The sequence below is a fragment of the Odontesthes bonariensis genome, chromosome 3 (assembly GCF_027942865.1).
Source record: "Odontesthes bonariensis isolate fOdoBon6 chromosome 3, fOdoBon6.hap1, whole genome shotgun sequence".
In the NCBI taxonomy this organism is placed as follows: Eukaryota; Metazoa; Chordata; class Actinopteri; order Atheriniformes; family Atherinopsidae; genus Odontesthes; species Odontesthes bonariensis.
In genome coordinates this window covers 33,869,097-33,885,909 of record NC_134508.1, presented here as the reverse complement: position 1 = coordinate 33,885,909, position 16,813 = coordinate 33,869,097, and the positions used below count along the sequence as shown (strand labels likewise).

Here is a 16,813-nt window from a genome sequence, read left to right as displayed (position 1 = left end):
TCCTGTTTCAGAAGTGATGGTGTTTGGTCCCAGTGGCTCTTGCAAATCCCCTCCTGTTGACTTGGGCCCCTTGGTGCAATACAGGAAGCCAACAGTCGCAAACTTGGGTTTTAAGATGGACAGTGATTTTAAATTGGACCGGCAAATTGGTGCAATAGTGAAGTCCAGCTTTTTTTGTATCTTAGTCTCAGTGTATCTGGTCTTAGGTGAAGCCCTTCTTTGCACATACGCACTTTGAAACAGTAATCAACGCCTTTATTACATCTCGGCTAGATTACTGCAATGCACTTTATTCAATTCAATTCAATTCAAAAATACTTTATTTATCCCAGAGGGAAATTAAATGTTGATGTAGCTCAATTAAATCAAAGAGTTATTATAGATGCTGATGGCTGTGGGCAGGAAAGATTTCCTGTAGCGGTCCGTTTTGCATCCAAACTGAAGAAGCCTTTGACTGAAGAGACTCTGTTTTCTGATAACAGTCTCATGGAGAGGATGTTCAGCACTGCATGAAAAGAGGGATTTACGGATGTATGTGGCCCCTTACATGTCCGCATACGTTGAGCCCCTGCATTTGCGGTGGTAAAAGTGAAAACTTGGCCCAAATTGTCGCAAATTGACCTGGCAACTGCTCCCCCATGCCCCCCTCCCCTCCCCTACTTAGGAGAGCCTTTAATATGTAAATGCCAGTGATCAGGTCAGGAGGTGCCACAGTCATTTTCAAGTGTGGTGGGGTGAGGTGAGGTGGGGGGTGGGCAGGCCTGTTTCTACACGTTCACTATCACCTCCAACTCCAGCCAAGTTTGTTGCTGTGTTGTCTTGAAAAAGAAGAGGTGCACGCTGTCTGCTGGTGACAGGTGATGCATATCTGTTTTTTTTTCTCCCAAACACCTCTTTTGTAACCGCTTTTTGTGGGCAAAATTCAAGGATTCAAGGATTCAAAGGTTTATTGTCATGTGTGCAGTTAGAAACGTGTTTCCCTGAACAATGAAATTATTTTCTTTGTTGCACGCACTGGATGTCCAAATGTATAATAATAAAGATAAGATAAAGATAAAATAAGCATGCAACAGCAATATTCTAAAAGGTTTCTTAAATAAAATAGAAATAAAAATATAGAAATCTGGCCTGTATACATAATGTGCAGTAGTGCGCTCAGTGTTTTATTGTGTATGGCTTAATTCGGTGTCACAATGGTCACAATATCGCCGAGGTCTTTTCTTTCTCCTTGCAGAGTCCATTTTTGTGTCAACACTGCAAATTGCCAGCTGTGGTCAGACAACATTAAATAGCAAAAGGACGGGAGGTTGTCTCGCGAGTATTCCGTGTAATGACGTATACGCATATGATTGGTGGAGCTTAACGGCTCGCATAAGCTCTCGTTCAATCACGTATGAGAAACATTGTGTCGTGCAGTGTAAACAAAAAGTTTAAGGAGCAGATCTGGCTGGAAGACTACTTGCTTTCAACTCCCCAGCAACTCTCTGCGGGTCTACAGGTTTGTGTGTTTTTTTTCTACTTGCACATGACCATTTGATTGTTTAATTTTAGTCTTGTTGACACTGTACAGCACTTGGGACAGTTCTCGCTGATTTTAAATGTGCTGTATATTAAACTTACTTACTCACTTGCTTACAGGCAGATCAAATGAAAGTCCTGTTGAATGCTATGACCGAGATTCACTAGGTTGGAGGCAAGATGGCCGTCGAACGGACTGAAGTTACATTCCAGAGAAGTTGAAGAGCGCACCCCCAAGAGAAGGCGGATACAGAATCCGAAAACCGCGGTAAGAGTAGGTTATTGACTGTGGCTTTAGGCTAAACTCAACTTAATTGTGTCCATCACGTGAAAACCAGTGTGAGTTGCTTTATTTAAAAAAATGTATTTCGTGTTTTCAATTTATAGGAAGCAGTTCGCCGCCTGCATAACTCACCGTGGCATTATAATCCAGGTCAAGGGTAAGAATAAGTGAATGTTCTCCCAATATCTAGTTGAGTTGGACCCGATGTTACGTTAATGCAGTTTTTTTTATTAACCATAGGCCTGTTGTTTTTACAGGCTACTGTCACCTCACAATATGGATGTAACGAGTCGCTTGAAGGAGGCGGTGGCAAACAGTCCGAACTTCAGAGAGGCAGACGGGGACACTATCGAGGGTGAGCGGCGCTGGCTTTTACCACGGCTGGCACTGATACTTTTAAGCACTGGTCATTTTATTCATTCCTCTTGTTTGTTTGTTTTTAGCTGCGTGACGGACCTGTGTGCTGTGCTAGAGGCGCGTCTTGAAGCCAACCCGAAATACTCACAGTCTCACCACAGAAGAGTGAAAGAGAGTAAGAACATATACGCTGTCAATATGACTTTTGTTACTTTATAGACAAGTTGTCAATATGCTGTGCATGGATTATTTATTGGTTATTCCAACAGCTCCCAGAAGCCAGCTTCTGATCCAGGATGAGGACGTCTGACAACTCCGCAGACTCTGCAGGGACCGGAGGAATGCGAAGAATGCGGATTCCAAACGGCGGCGTTTAGACTTATTGTGTATATCGTATAGCCTGATAAACCAGCCTAAATGGATTGGATGTCTAATTTAGTCTGGCACCGATCAATGGATACAACGGAACATTGTTGATGAGCACAACCCGTTGTCTTTCAAACCGCGTCTGTGCCTATAGGCCAACGCTCTGACCAATCAGCGCAACTGACTGTGACGTAGTAAGCGCGACAGAAAGCTTTGGTGGGAGGGGACTCTTCCAAAACTGATGCCAAGCACAGATTCTATAATAGGACAGATACGCCACTCACGGTGCATTTCCGGTTTCCAACGAGGCGATTTTGGTTGCAGTTCCACCCTCTTTCCACGTGGGGCGCCCAATTTTGGAGACCAGAATGAATGGAGTCCTATGGAGCTATACGCCCTTTCGTGCCCTTATCTCAAGATATAATTTTTTCTCTAGTAATTCGAATGTTGTTTTCGAAAGAGGGTGTTTAGAAAATACCCATGGCTGAGTTTTAGATTTTTAGAGCCACTCATTTGCTTAAAAAAAGGATTTGAAGTGTATATGACGTCATACATAGCTGGTCGACCAGCTGTCATTAGCACAATGCTAGCGCGTTGTGGACAACAAGAAGCCAACCAGTAAGAAATCAAAGGGATATATGTACTCGTTCAGTTGATTTTTTACTTGAAACCCATGTTGAGCTCTCAGAAACTACATTCAAATCTGAGCGCTCTTGAGGAGACTTAGGTGAAACTGACCATTTGTAGCATCTAGCTCCATTGGGCCCCATTCATTCTGGTCTCCACCGACGCTCCCAGTGGAATTCTGGTGGAACTGCAGCCAAAAAGCCGGTACAATGGGGCTTAATAGAGAGTGGCAAGGCTGTTCGTTATAATGGCTGTGTGCCAAGGCTGAATCAAACGAGCACTGTTCCATTGCCGCCGCCATCTTTCTTGTTGTGCTTTCGCTTGTCTATGTTCGCTTCCACTGCCCAACGTCGCACTGCTCTGTCGTCACTCCCTCAGAACCCTCTGGCCCGCCCGCGTTGATTCAAAACACATCTCTGCGTTGTGATTGGTTTAGTTGCCATCTGCCAGATTCAGGGCAGTATTTTCAAAATGACAAGTGGATCGAGGCCAGACCCAACCGCAGGCAAAACATTTTGCCGTCCAGCAGTTGGCGCTGGTTTTCCAGGCTAGTACAATGGGGCTTAATAGAGAGTGGCAAGGCTGTTCGTTATAATGGCTGTGTGCCAAGGCTGAATCAAACGAGCACTGTTCCATTGCCGCCGCCATCTTTCTTGTTGTGCTTTCGCTTGTCTATGTTCGCTTCCACTGCCCAACGTCGCACTGCTCTGTCGTCACTCCCTCAGAACCCTCTGGCCCGCCCGCGTTGATTCAAAACACATCTCTGCGTTGTGATTGGTTTAGTTGCCATCTGCCAGATTCAGGGCAGTATTTTCAAAATGACAAGTGGATCGAGGCCAGACCCAACCGCAGGCAAAACATTTTGCCGTCCAGCAGTTGGCGCTGGTTTTCCAGGCTATATATCGTAGGCTACAGCAGTGTGTGTATATAGTTTTCAATTCTTTATTATCAACATGGTTCTTATTACAATGTAAGCTATGTACATTGTGTGGTGTGGCAATAAAAGCGCTTTAAAAAAAAAAAGTTTCCTTTTTCATTCTCAATAGAATCACGTCATTCATGCCTGCATTAGCCTAGTCATAGTGCAGCTTATAAGAATGACGTGAATATATGAAGTACACAAACATCCCAGGAATATTAGTAATCATAATCACAATTATTAATCATAATTGCTGAATGATATGCCCATATAAAGTATGCATATATTAACCTTATTGGCCAATGGGCGGACAGCTTTACAGGAGCTTTTTCATGTAATCACGTGCCTTTTTCGTCCAATACCAGCGAGGCCAGTGAGAGGTCCAGGCACTCTCACAGCGGGGTGCTAATCGCTGGGCCATTAGCACCCCGCTGTGAGAGCCCGCCGCGAGTCGGGTTCGTTTCCGACGATTTTGTCGCTCAACAAACTTAAAGTTTGTCTGCCTGCAAGCGCCCAGGTGCGTCCGAAAATTAGGCAAATTCGCGGAAGTTCACTGCCGTCCACAGTGACACAAATCCCTCTCTTCGTGCAGTGCAGGGTTGTCCATAATTCTCTTGATTTTATGCAAAATCCTTCTTTGCATTATTGTCTCCAGAGGTTCCACAGTCGTCCCCAGAACAGAACCAGCCTTCCTTATCAGGTTGTTGAGTCTTTTTAGGTCCCTGGTTCTGATGCTGCTGCCCCAACAGATGATGCAAGAGGAAATGACGCTCTCAACAACAGACTTGTATTCTGAGTTGTACGTGGTACCGATAACAGATTAGATAAATTCACCCAGCAGGTTGACTGTTTTCGATTCCTTCTTTTACGAACTAATAGAACATACAATAGTGTGTGTGTGGTGCTGGTGCTCCTTTTCTATACAGTGTTGTGTGTGTTGGTGAAATATTGCTTTGCTTATCCCTGGCTTGGGTCTGTGGGACCCATTTTCAGGTTTTGCTGAAGGAAAATGGTATGAATACTTTTTTCACAATGAGATTCACTGGCCAGAGCTCAGTGCTACGCCGTGTGCTACCCCACCTCAGCATGCTGATAGCCCAGCTGCTGATACAACCTCCACACCAACAGGGCCTCCAGTCACCTCACGCTATGGTCGGATTACCAGGCCACCTAAAAGACTGGATCTCTGAAGGGAAAGAAAAATATGTATTCTGGTTGTTGCCAAATGTTTATGTTTGTTTATGAAGTTGCTGCTGCCAGTATAAAACCAGTTGTATTATGTTGCCAAATGTTTATGTTGTTGTCGCTGCCGGTATAATGTACAACAGTGATAGGTTTTGGCATGATAAAACAAGTAACTTTCTTGAGTACTCAGTAGGCCTTTGTTTCAGGTCTCAGTTCATATGCCATTGCTTTAATTAAGAAAAGGGAGATGTTGCAGGACATGTGCTGCCACCTAGCCTGGCGACGCCATCCTACGTACTTCCGCCCAAAGATTTTGGCTCCGCACATAGTCTGGCCAAATCCCCCTACCTCGGTTCGCTCAGTGTTTTGCCAATCAGCAAACAGTTGCGAGTGGTGACGCAGAACTCACGCGCGGAGTCCATTGTAGTCCATATAATTGTAGTTCAACCGCAGCGGAAATCAACATGGTGACGGAAGAACGCTAGAAGCTATCCATGAAGTTGTCTCAACTCTGGAGATCATTACACAATTAAAACGAGAGCAAGAGGAATGCCTCGTCAATTTTGTTAGTGGCAAGGATGTCGTAGCTCTCCTTCCAACTGGCTTTGGGAAAAGTTTGATTTATCAAATGGTACCGGTATAATGAAAGCGGATGTGGGAAGCGTGATTCGCGAGCTAGAGCCTCGCGAGAGTAAGCATGAACCTCGGCGCATAACCAACGTCATTTCTAAACATTATCATTGGTTAAGGGAACTCCGTTACTCCAATAAATTTAAGTTGCTGGGTAAGGTCCCGCCCTCCATGGAAACGGATTCCTCTTGGGTTTTCCCAGACTGTTTGACAGAGTCAACAGTCGGCTTTCGCCCAGGCTAGCTGCCACCTGCCTTTATAAATGTGTTGCTGCTGCCATCTGTCTTTGTTATGTGGTACTGCATCGGTGGTTCTCCTGGTGTATGTTTACCCACTGTAACTTGCGCTCTGCTGTTTTACAACATGAATAGTCAAGTATACCAGCACCACTGTGTCCTCGTTCATGAAACAAAGTATGTGTGTGTGTATATATATGTATATATTAGTGGTGGGCATAGATTATTTTTTTTAATCTAGATTAATCTCACTGAAATCTTGAAATTAATCTAGATTAATCTAGATTAAAATGGCTCATTCAGGGGGGACAATCCGCGGCGTTCACGGAAACAGACGTGTAAACTTTGGTTCCTATCCAAACAGTAGTAGTTTAATCCTGAGACTGTTGCAATTGCCGTGTCGAGTGCTTCCATACAATAGTGTAGTAACCCCAAGCATACCTTTCTCACTGCAATTAAGTTTTATTTCGGATTTATTTCGGATTTAATTTCGAATTTAGTTTATTTTCACAGCTGCCTCTGCTATTCCTGCTCTTCTCAGGTGTACCTAATGTAGTTTTACATAATTTGTAAAAGTGATGTATATCTTGTATAACAAATTGTAAATAACAACATGTTTATTCGTGTTCCTGCCCTCTCTTTCCTCATGTTTTTTTCCGCGGGGGTGCTGCATAGCCGCGGGGCCTTTAAGAATTGAACATTCTAAATGTGACGTCACGAGCTACCAAAGCTACCAAAGCAAATTCTCAAGCGAAGCTTCTCCAGCGAGTCAGCAACATTAGGGCAGACCAGTTTATTCACATGCATGGCTCCAGCAGTTTCTCTAGCTACGCCAACTTCTCATATTCAGCACTTGTTGGGAGGGCGAGATGGTGCTGCTGTTGAGATAGCGTTGTGTGCAGTGCGTCTCTGTTGCGCCACACGCGCAGTATCCTCCCTGCGGCCACCATATTAGGAGCGCTGTCTGTTCCAACAGGGCAGATTTTGTCAACTATCCCCCACAGATAAGCGACCTCCATAAAGTGCCTAGCACAGGCTTCTGAAAAGTAGCGTTCTTCTGTTTTAATCACACCTAACGGCAGACAAAGTACATCGGCCCACACCCGAGCTAAAATATCAAGGTAAAAGTCATCACAGTTTGCTTAGGCTACCTATTTTGACCCAGTTCCCAACCCAACTTTGAGAATAGATTAACGGCGATATTTTTTATATATATATACATGTATATATATATATATATATATATATATATATGTATAGTGTGCGTACTGTAAAAAAGCATAAAATCTATCTCTCTTTGTTTCTACATTGTCCTGCTTTTTTGTCCTTCGCCAATCACATCGGTGGTTTTTGACTGCTGGGCGTATAAAAAGAAAAAACACATGAAAGATAATGTTGCTAATATTTTGCTAATGTCTCTTCAGGCTCCCACCAGCTGCAACATCCCACCTGGGCCAGCCACACCCACCACCTCCACTGGGACGTCATACCGCTCGGTATACTTTCATACTCATGTAACCTAGCTGGCTGTTTGTTTGTTTGTTTGTTTTCTGTGTGGTATACTGTTTCCGTTTTGTTTCCAATCATGGTGGCATATTTTACACTAACACGTGACAATATAATAACGTCTTTGGTATTTTGTTTATATTTTAAAACTCCTCAGGGTTCCTGCTCCAGCGCTACCATACCTTTACCAGCAACAGACCTTGCTCAGTAAGTACTCATTCATATTCATGTTCATATTTGTTTGATTTACTTCTCATTTACCTCTCAGTAACCTCTCATCTTTGATGGTCCATGTTATTTAGTTAAACATTCCTTAAATAAACAAACAGTACAATCTATAATTCTCTTCAGTCAGAAAGATGATGAGTGATGTGAATGCTCATCTGTTAGGTCTATAATTTCCTCTTGAATAACCCTTGTTTGTTATAGAAACATGCCAAATGTCATATTCTTTGCTGTGTTCTAGAATGACTAACAAGGAAGACATCAGATTTCCAAAGAGGAGCTTGAACATGTTCTTTCACTGAAAACCACCTTTACAGAAGCGGCATCTATTCTTTCAATCTCGAGGCCAAATTTCTACAAGTTACTGCAAGACTATAACATCCCAACGTCAAAATTTAAGAGCATCAGTGATCAACAATTGGATCTTGAAGTGTCACAAATAAAAACTGAACACCCAAATATTAGAGAAGTGATGCTTATGGGGCATGTCCGCTCCAAAAACATTGTGGTTCAAAGACAACGTGTAAGAGATTCACTGCTAAGGATGGACCCAGTTGGTGTCTTAGCCAGGAGAAGAACAGCAATAGTTCGGCGAGTGTACTCTGTCCCACATCCAAATTTTATATGGCATGTCGACGGAAATCACAAGTTGATTAGGTGGAAATTGGTTGTTCAAGGTGCCATAGACGGCTACAGTAGGATGTTGATGTGTCTTCACTGTTCCAACAATAATCGTGCTGAAACTGTGAGAGACCACTTCACTGCAGCTGTTGGACAGTTTGGCAGACCACTGCACATCAGGACTGATCACAGAGGAGAGAACGCTCAGATTTGGGAGGACATGCATGCAAGCAGGGCTGAAGGCTCTGTCTTAACAGGAAGTTCTGTACACAACCAGAGGATCGAGCGTTTTAACCGAGACTTGAACAAAAACTGCAGCCATATTTATGCACCCATTTTTTATGAACTGGAATCCCTGAGTATCCTAGACATAGATAATGCAACAGACCTATTTTGTCTCCATTAGCTCTTTCTACCCAGAATCAACCGTACTTTGGAGGAATTCTAAGCTGGATTTAACAATCACTCTATCTCATCTGAAGGAGATAGAACACCAGTTCAGCTTTTTAGTCTGGACAATGATTTGCCTCATCTTCACAACCCAGAACTCTCAACAGCAGGGATAGTTTTTTGTTCCTCACCAAACTCTAGAAGAGGATTTTCCCCATTGAATGGCAGGGATTTGCAAGAACTGAATGATGCCATTAACCCTCTTCTACATGACAACAACAATGGCAAAACATTGTTTCAGAGAACACAACAGTTTATTTTGGATAAACTTGTAAATGTGTGATCTCAGCATAACATGGACAACTGGGTAACATTAGCCTCATTGTACTTTCAAAAGTCCACTTTTGTAAAGAGCTTGAGGAGGAGTAGGATGAGGAGAAAGAACACATTCTTCAGTTTGTCACAACATATTCAACATCAGTGAATCTGAATAAACATGGCTTTCAATGGTGAGGAGGGGAATTAAAAAATGTGATCTGAAAAGTACTCCAAATTTCTACTTAAGTACCTTACTTGAGTAAATGTACATAGTTTCATTCCTTCACTACTGTTTGTTGAGTATAAAAAAACTAGTAACTCTAGTTGCTAATTTAACTCGAGTTAAATTCATAACAAGATGAAAAGAATGTGGAGCAAGATGGGAAAACACAAGCTATAGTCTTTATTTTTCAGCTTTCTTATGTAATGCAATTGAAACCACTGCTTTCTAATATGAACAAACTCTATATGCCTCAAATCTCCTCTATGGAATACATTTACACATGGACACCATCAGCCACTGGGCTGTAGTGGAAAGTTTTAGGGTTGTTACCATGCGAGGGGCAGAGGGTACACAGAACAACACAGCAGCCTGATGAACTGATTTCAGTGAATTATTAGTAGATTTACAGTAAAAATTAAAACTAGGACAGCACATTTATGCTAAAGTTGTGCTTGCAACAACAAAGCCTTTACTTGTACTTTAATGGTAGCTGTTAAACATCTCAAAACACAACAATACTTTAGTCCAGTTGTAGACAACATAAATACTAATAGCACCTCATATCCGAAACTAAAGAGTGGAATCCTGACATTTGTTTAAATGGTGCTGAATAAAAATCCATTCATTAATGCCACTAGGAAGCAGTAGTTGAATTCATCATCATCAGTCATTGTTGTTGCATTCACAAAAAGGTGAAGCTCGTTGGCACACGTATGTGCAGTGGGAAGATATCTGTCTTCATCATGAATAAATATTCATTTAGGAGTTGGATGAAAAACCAATGGCTGGGACTTTGCTGCTCCCTGTAGCAAACGCAAAGATGTGACCAGGGCTCAAAGTCTTCAGGAATGCCTCCTCCTCCTCGGTTAGAGTCCTGTCCCCATATGTGTCTCTCAGCTCTTTATCTAAAACAGAGGTCTTCAACAGGGGGTCCGCGGAGGTACTGCAGGGGGGTCGCGAAATCTTTGGTTGATTAGACAATTTTTAACATTTAAAAAAAAAAAAAAATTTTTTTTTTTTTTCAAACAATTTTTTCTCACAAATTTTGTGCACACGTGTGCCATTCACAGATGCTTTGAGGATTCATTGCCCCATCTACATACATGTTTAAAGTTAAAATCTGTGGATTATTTGAATAGCTCAGTGTTGTATGCAAGATGTTTGTTTATAAATGGCAGTGGCACGGCAACCCTGTGCCTTGCACATGTTTAAAATAAAGACATGAATATATTAACCTGTGTATTATTTGAATAGCTTAGTATTGAATGTACAATAACAGAGTAGCTATATTTATAAACGGCACTAGGCCCCGTTAAATATAAAACACAATTGTATGCCATATTAATAGTAGGGGGGTCCCTGCTCCAACTCTCCATCAGTTTGGGGGTCCCTGGCCTGAAAAACGTTGAAGACCCCTGATCTGAAAGCAAAGGGAAACCAGTGTTGACTTGGAGACTCGGAAATACTCAGGTTTAAGAAAGACTGAATCAATGACTAATTGAATAACTAATGGTTTACTGTAGAGGTATTTTGGTGAAAAAGCAATGTTATTCTTACAAGCTATCATAACAACTGTATTCTTGTTACATGGTACATAAACATTAGATAGGCACAGCTTCATGAGTTGTAAAGAATAAAATAAATCTGTACGTTTCCTGGATTTCCTTATTGTATAATATACTGAATTAAAAATACAAACTTACTTTCAAGACATTGGAGAAACTCCCTAAATGTTCCCATCATCAACTCCTCCCTAACTCTTCCGTTGCTCCCCAGTACAGAGTAGCTTGGTTTGTGAATACCAGCTACAAAATCAGCTGCTCGACCTTTGACCTTTCCTGGTATGTCAAGCAGCACATGCAAGCTGGGGTTCTCTCTCAGGAGTGATAAAACCTAGAAGGAAATTCAACACCATAAATGAAAGGCCATAAAAATGAGTAGTTATGGTTAAAGGCGGGGTAGGGGATCTTTTTCTGGAACATTTTTTTACATATTGCTTGAAATACTCTTCACACCCCCATTGCAACCAATTAATTAAAAGTTTTGACACAAATATGAAAAGTTTTAGTGGCCTCTAGAACGTACAATCTAGGAAAAACAGTATCCAATCATTGTGAACGGACCGTTCCTTCTCCCTGTGCGCGTACCCTGCTCCGTGAACGTCCAGAAGCTTGGCAGGAAGCTAAACTAGAGCCAGCTTGGCTAGCACCTAGCATTATTAAACGTATAGTTAGCATAAACTAAGTACTAAATACGGCAACGATCGATGCTTGCTGGCAGAACAGCGCTCGTGCACCTTCGTGCTCGTGCGCGTTCATGTACTCTAGAGGCGTGCCTTCGGGGGAAAAGTGAAGAAAAGGGTTGGGACTTTTTACCGGTGTATTTTCAAAATGCAGCTTCGCTGGACTCAAAATCCAGGATCTCCTACCCTACCTTTAAATGGGGATATGGCAATTCTTAGTCATTTTACCACAGCACGGAGCAAATATGATACAGAACTGTGAGGTGAATCTTACTCCATAGTGGGACAAGCCATCAATGAGTTGATCAAGACAGCTCTGCCGTTGCACAACAGTATGGTATAGAACTGCATTTTTCACAAACAAATCTCTGTTGGCCATGGTGACAACAAGTGGAAGACCCTCACCTTATATCGCCATTAGTCACAGCTGCTGACTGCTTTCTCCAAATCATCCTGCAAGGTTGCCTGTTGAACCTAAATATTACAGATCAGATCTTTAAAATCTTATTTTCTCAGGGTGGTCAGTGGTGTAGTGGGTTAAGCAGCCGCCCCATGTACAGAGGCTACAGTCCTTGCTGCAGTGGGCCCCGGTTCGAGTCCCGCACCGGACAGTCGTTTGCTGCATGTCTTCCCCCTCTCTCTGCTTCCTGTCTCTCTCCAACTGTCCTATCATTAAAGGCATAAAAAGCCCCCCCAAAAATCTTATTTTCTCAAATGACTGCATTTAATCAACATTTACAGAAGTACTATGTAGCATTTCACTTACACTTAGTTACCTACCAATGGCAAGAAAGTCATTTTTAGTTATTTATTGGGTAATATGAAACCAAAATTATTTTGATAATGCATTCTACCAAAATAAAAGTAACTGTACTGCTGTGGAATAGTCAAAAAAAGCAAAGGCTTGCTACAATAGTCTTCAGGTCAGAATATTGCCCATTACCTTTTTAGGTTGAAGGATGTCCCCAGACACAATGTAGTCCACGACACTCGGGGACAGGAATGCAGGTGCTTCAGCCCCTACAGTTATTATTACTGTAGACTTCATCCTGCCAATGGTTCCATACAGTCCATTTTGCAAGTGGAGAATGTTCAGTCTTGGTGTGCATCCATTTGGTGTGCCTGAAAGATTAAATAAATTAACACCGCATTCTGTATCGTGTACTCTGGCATTTTCAAACCAATATATTTAGAAAAAACCTTCAAAAGCTCCACTGTCTTGGAAGATAGGCTTCACCAGTAATCGGAAAAACTCTCGCCTGGGACCTCCAAGGTCGGCAGCATCTTCCTCAGCGTCATGTTCATGGCTTGCAAATGTGATATAAAGCATCATGTCACAGCTTTGTGCAAAACAGGTTCTCTTAAACACACGTTGGGCTGTTGGCCAAGCATTGGCTCGACTAATATAGATCTGTCTTGTTTCCGATGTTATAACTCTCTCACTGTGAGCTTGTAGAAGGCCTGCAACTTCTTCTTTGCTCGGCATTTCAGATGACCTATATTAAAAAAAAGACAATGACAAAGATAAACAGACCTTTGGCTACCTCTGCATTTACTCCACTATCACCTTCAGTGCATGAGGAATTGTTCCATGTTGTTTGCGATGTTTACGCTGGTGTAAACAAGAGTTTTACTGTAGTAAAAAAATACTTGTAACTCTTACTTTAGAATATTAACAGCACAGTCTTCTAGTAGACAACACTGAATTGCCTCTTCAAGATTCTCATCTTCCTCCAGATGAACAGGGCTGAGCAAACGAAGATAAACAGGGACAACAGAAAATTCAGCAGAAAGCCCAGAAAGAGAGAGAGAGAGACTTATATCAGAAGTTCATAATGTAAATAGACCAACATCTACACTGCTGTATTTCTATGAAGCCCAAACAATATCTTACACAACTTGTGCCACATTATAAGGAAACAATCGTCTCGGGTCCCCTGCCTGGCCCTGATTTTCTCTTGAGTGCTGCTCTCTGTCTCCTGACATCTGGCCTCACTGTCCCTTGGTGGTGAAGGCACTGGACTCCGCATTGCATAAAGAAAAGGAAGTCAAAGGGAAATATTTTTGTAATGATGTTAATCTAATCTTATCTAAGTGCAACTTAACCCTAATTCCATCTTTTAAGCGTGTTTCCTTTAAAAGGCAGCCTTTAAGGATTTAGGGTGAAGCAAAACTGAATGAGATGAGCAAGGTTTGAGAGTTGCCTCTCCCATTCGGTACAAATGACTGAATTGTGCTACTAAGCTCTGTCTACATCTCTTATAATGACTTGTAGGTAGATGAATGAAGACATCCCATCCAAATACAGTTTACAGGTCGCTTACAGTGATCCCACTGAGTCTGACAAAACAAAAACAAACTGCTGCTTAAATTCTGTCAGGTTGGCATTTAATGTTAAGCTTTGGTCACACTACATGACTTTCAAAGTCTTAAAGGGATAGTTCGCCTCTTTTGACATGAAGCTGTATGACATCCCATATTAGCAACATCATTTATGAACATTTTCTTACTCCCTGCTGCGTCCTGTGAGCCGAGTTCCAGCCTCGTTTTGGCGTTGACGAAGGTAGTCCGGATAGTTGGCTGGGGTCACAAAAATAAAGCGTCTTGCTTCTCAAAACAATATCTGTTCAAAAGAGTAATACATTTGCATCACAAAATCGGTAGCCATAAAAAAATCAGACCTCACAATCGCATGGCGCTATTTCTCTCTCCCTTCATATCACTACAGGCTGTGTAAACCGAAAAGCAGACCGAGCAGTCCCCTGCTTCCGAGCAGTAAACACCGTAACAGGTGCAGCTGTCGCTATGAAGGGAGGCAAAAATAGCGCCAAGCGATTGTGAGGTCTGACTTTTTCTGGATAACCATTTTGTGATGCAAATGTATTACTCTTTTGAACGCATATTGTTTTGAGAAACAAGACGCTTTATTTTTGTGACCCCAGCCAACTAGCCGGACTACCTTCGTCAACGCCAAAACGAGGCCGGAACTCGGCTCACAGGACGCAGCAGGTTTTTTTTTTTTTTAACCCTTCTGCTTGGGGTACCTAGCACACAGGTTCCAGGTAGCCAAGGTAACCAGTCAGGTTACGAGCGGGGCTCTGCTGCCTGTCAATCACCGATTGTGCACGCGCGATACAAGGTAGGCTCGTCCCCGCGCTTATTTATCTAGACTATTGAACTTCATTACGGGCTAGTCTACTTACTGTGTCTTCCATGATCGCAAATGACAGGTGAGCTGATGAATGAGGAGTCGTGTACGCGCATCTGGCGTGCACTTAGGCCTGCACGAGTTCTCATGTGTTTTGATGGGGCGGGACAGGAAGTTGAATAACTTTTTATTTTTCGGTTAAAAAATAAGCATTTCTTGCATCTTGCGACCACGGAGGTCACTGTTTTCAACTTTAAGCGTTCTGATAGATCATGTAAACTCTTAAAATGCCAAAAAGTAGGACTTTACGTATGACAACAAGAAATCCTGCAGACTGCAGCTTTAAGCTGAAGAAGCTTGGAGGTGGTTCCAAATTATGGATGTTATGTGTTATTTGCTGTTATTTGCTATTTACGCTTCGGCACGCACTCCGCCCACCCCTGAGGGTCCCCTTTGTACGGTGGGAACGCAAGCTGACCCCAAAGCGAGCCGAACCGTAGCGTACTGCATAGTGGAAACGAGGCTTAAGATTTATATGCAAAGATAAATGATCTTTGTAAAAATTGACAACAATGTCAAGTTTTCAACTATTTACTTGGAATTGCGTTGTTTTTTCTGCATAACCAGAAAGAAGATAAACGAGCGACTTTATCATTTGACCACAGATGTCAAAAGAGGCAGACCCTGAGGAGGAGATGGGCAGAGTGGAGTGGAGTGGGTCCCTCCGCTTTCCTAAAGTGACCCACTTGAACAGAGGAGTGAACTAACAGGTCTCCTGTAGTGTATCCCAGATATTTCATGAGGACCTCAGGATGCTGAAGGATTGTTCCTTTGAATGTGGTACAGCCTTCTGCATTTTCAGTGGTCAGTCCTCAGAACATGGTGGAGTTTTTATTTTCCCAAAAGCCTCTGCACGCATTCTCCAAACATTCATTAGTGGTTCTTGTAAATCTTTGGAGAACCACAGACTAATGTTGACTGAATGTTCTGTGTCCACGTGGCGCCGACACGCTGCAGCACTCGCTGCTTCACCAAAAAGCTACCTGCCAACTTTCATTTGAACACCGTTTCAGCTTCATCGATGTGGCATTATTAGGAGGCCACTTTTACAATCAGCAGTTAGCGTCCGACCGGCTTGTGGTGGTTGTTTTCCACCTTGTGGGTAAACCATTCATGCTTTCATAAAGACTATAAAATGTGGCAATGCAACCTGGGAAGTTTCAGTAAGAAGTAGAGCAGCATCAGCAGTTTGCAGTGAATGAAAGCTTTATTTTGACTCTGGATGTATACAGCTGACTGAATTTGGTTCAGCAGTTGGCAGAGTCGGAGGGTCCTGCCTGCGGATCAGCACACTGCAGAGCCGGGTCAGTCGGTTGGAAGACGATGGGCATCCCTTCAGTCCTCCTTCTGAGTTTCCTAAGAGACGCCAAACAGCACCCGCAGAGTAAACATCACAGCATATCTGCCGGCTTATGGATTTTAAATTCTAAAAAACATTTCTATGATGAGGAAAACCAGTTGACTGTCAAAGGAACAGTAGTATTCCTATGTTTAGGCTAAGCTCATTGTTACAGGTTATGAGGTTATGACTCAATCATTTTTTGTTTCATTTATCTAGAGGATTCCCAAAGAGCTATGGATATCACAAGGACTCTTGCTGAAATGATTGTTAAGGATATACACCTGTGGTTGAAGATGAGGGTTTTAGGAATTTTGTAAAGACACTCGATCATCGCTACAAGATTCCAAGTAGGAAAAATTTAATGGGAGACAAATTGTAGCTATTGTAGCTTTCTTTCACCACAGCACAAGAGCAGCAGAGAGGCTCAAAGAAATTCAGAAACAACCAAAGTTACCAGAACACAAACTGATCCAGTCAGCTGAAACATGGTGGAACTCTGTCTTTTACATGTTTGAGAGACTACTTGAGCAAAAGGAAGCTGTTACTACAGCACTTTGTCTTTGTGGAAAACGCTCACTGTGCTCGAGTGAGGAAGATTGGTCCATGGCTAGTCTCTC

The 16,813-nt window shown here is 42.5% G+C and overlaps 1 long non-coding RNA gene across 1 annotated transcript; it reads left to right on the top strand.

Moving 5' to 3' along the window:
• Window positions 1-1,387: 1,387 nt before the first annotated feature.
• LOC142377486 (uncharacterized) lies at window positions 1,388-2,150 on the top strand. The gene is made up of 4 exons (XR_012769515.1): window positions 1,388-1,498; window positions 1,639-1,786; window positions 1,906-1,958; window positions 2,059-2,150. It is a non-coding gene; the product is annotated as an uncharacterized LOC142377486 (long non-coding RNA).
• The last annotated feature ends 14,663 nt before the right edge of the window (window positions 2,151-16,813 follow it).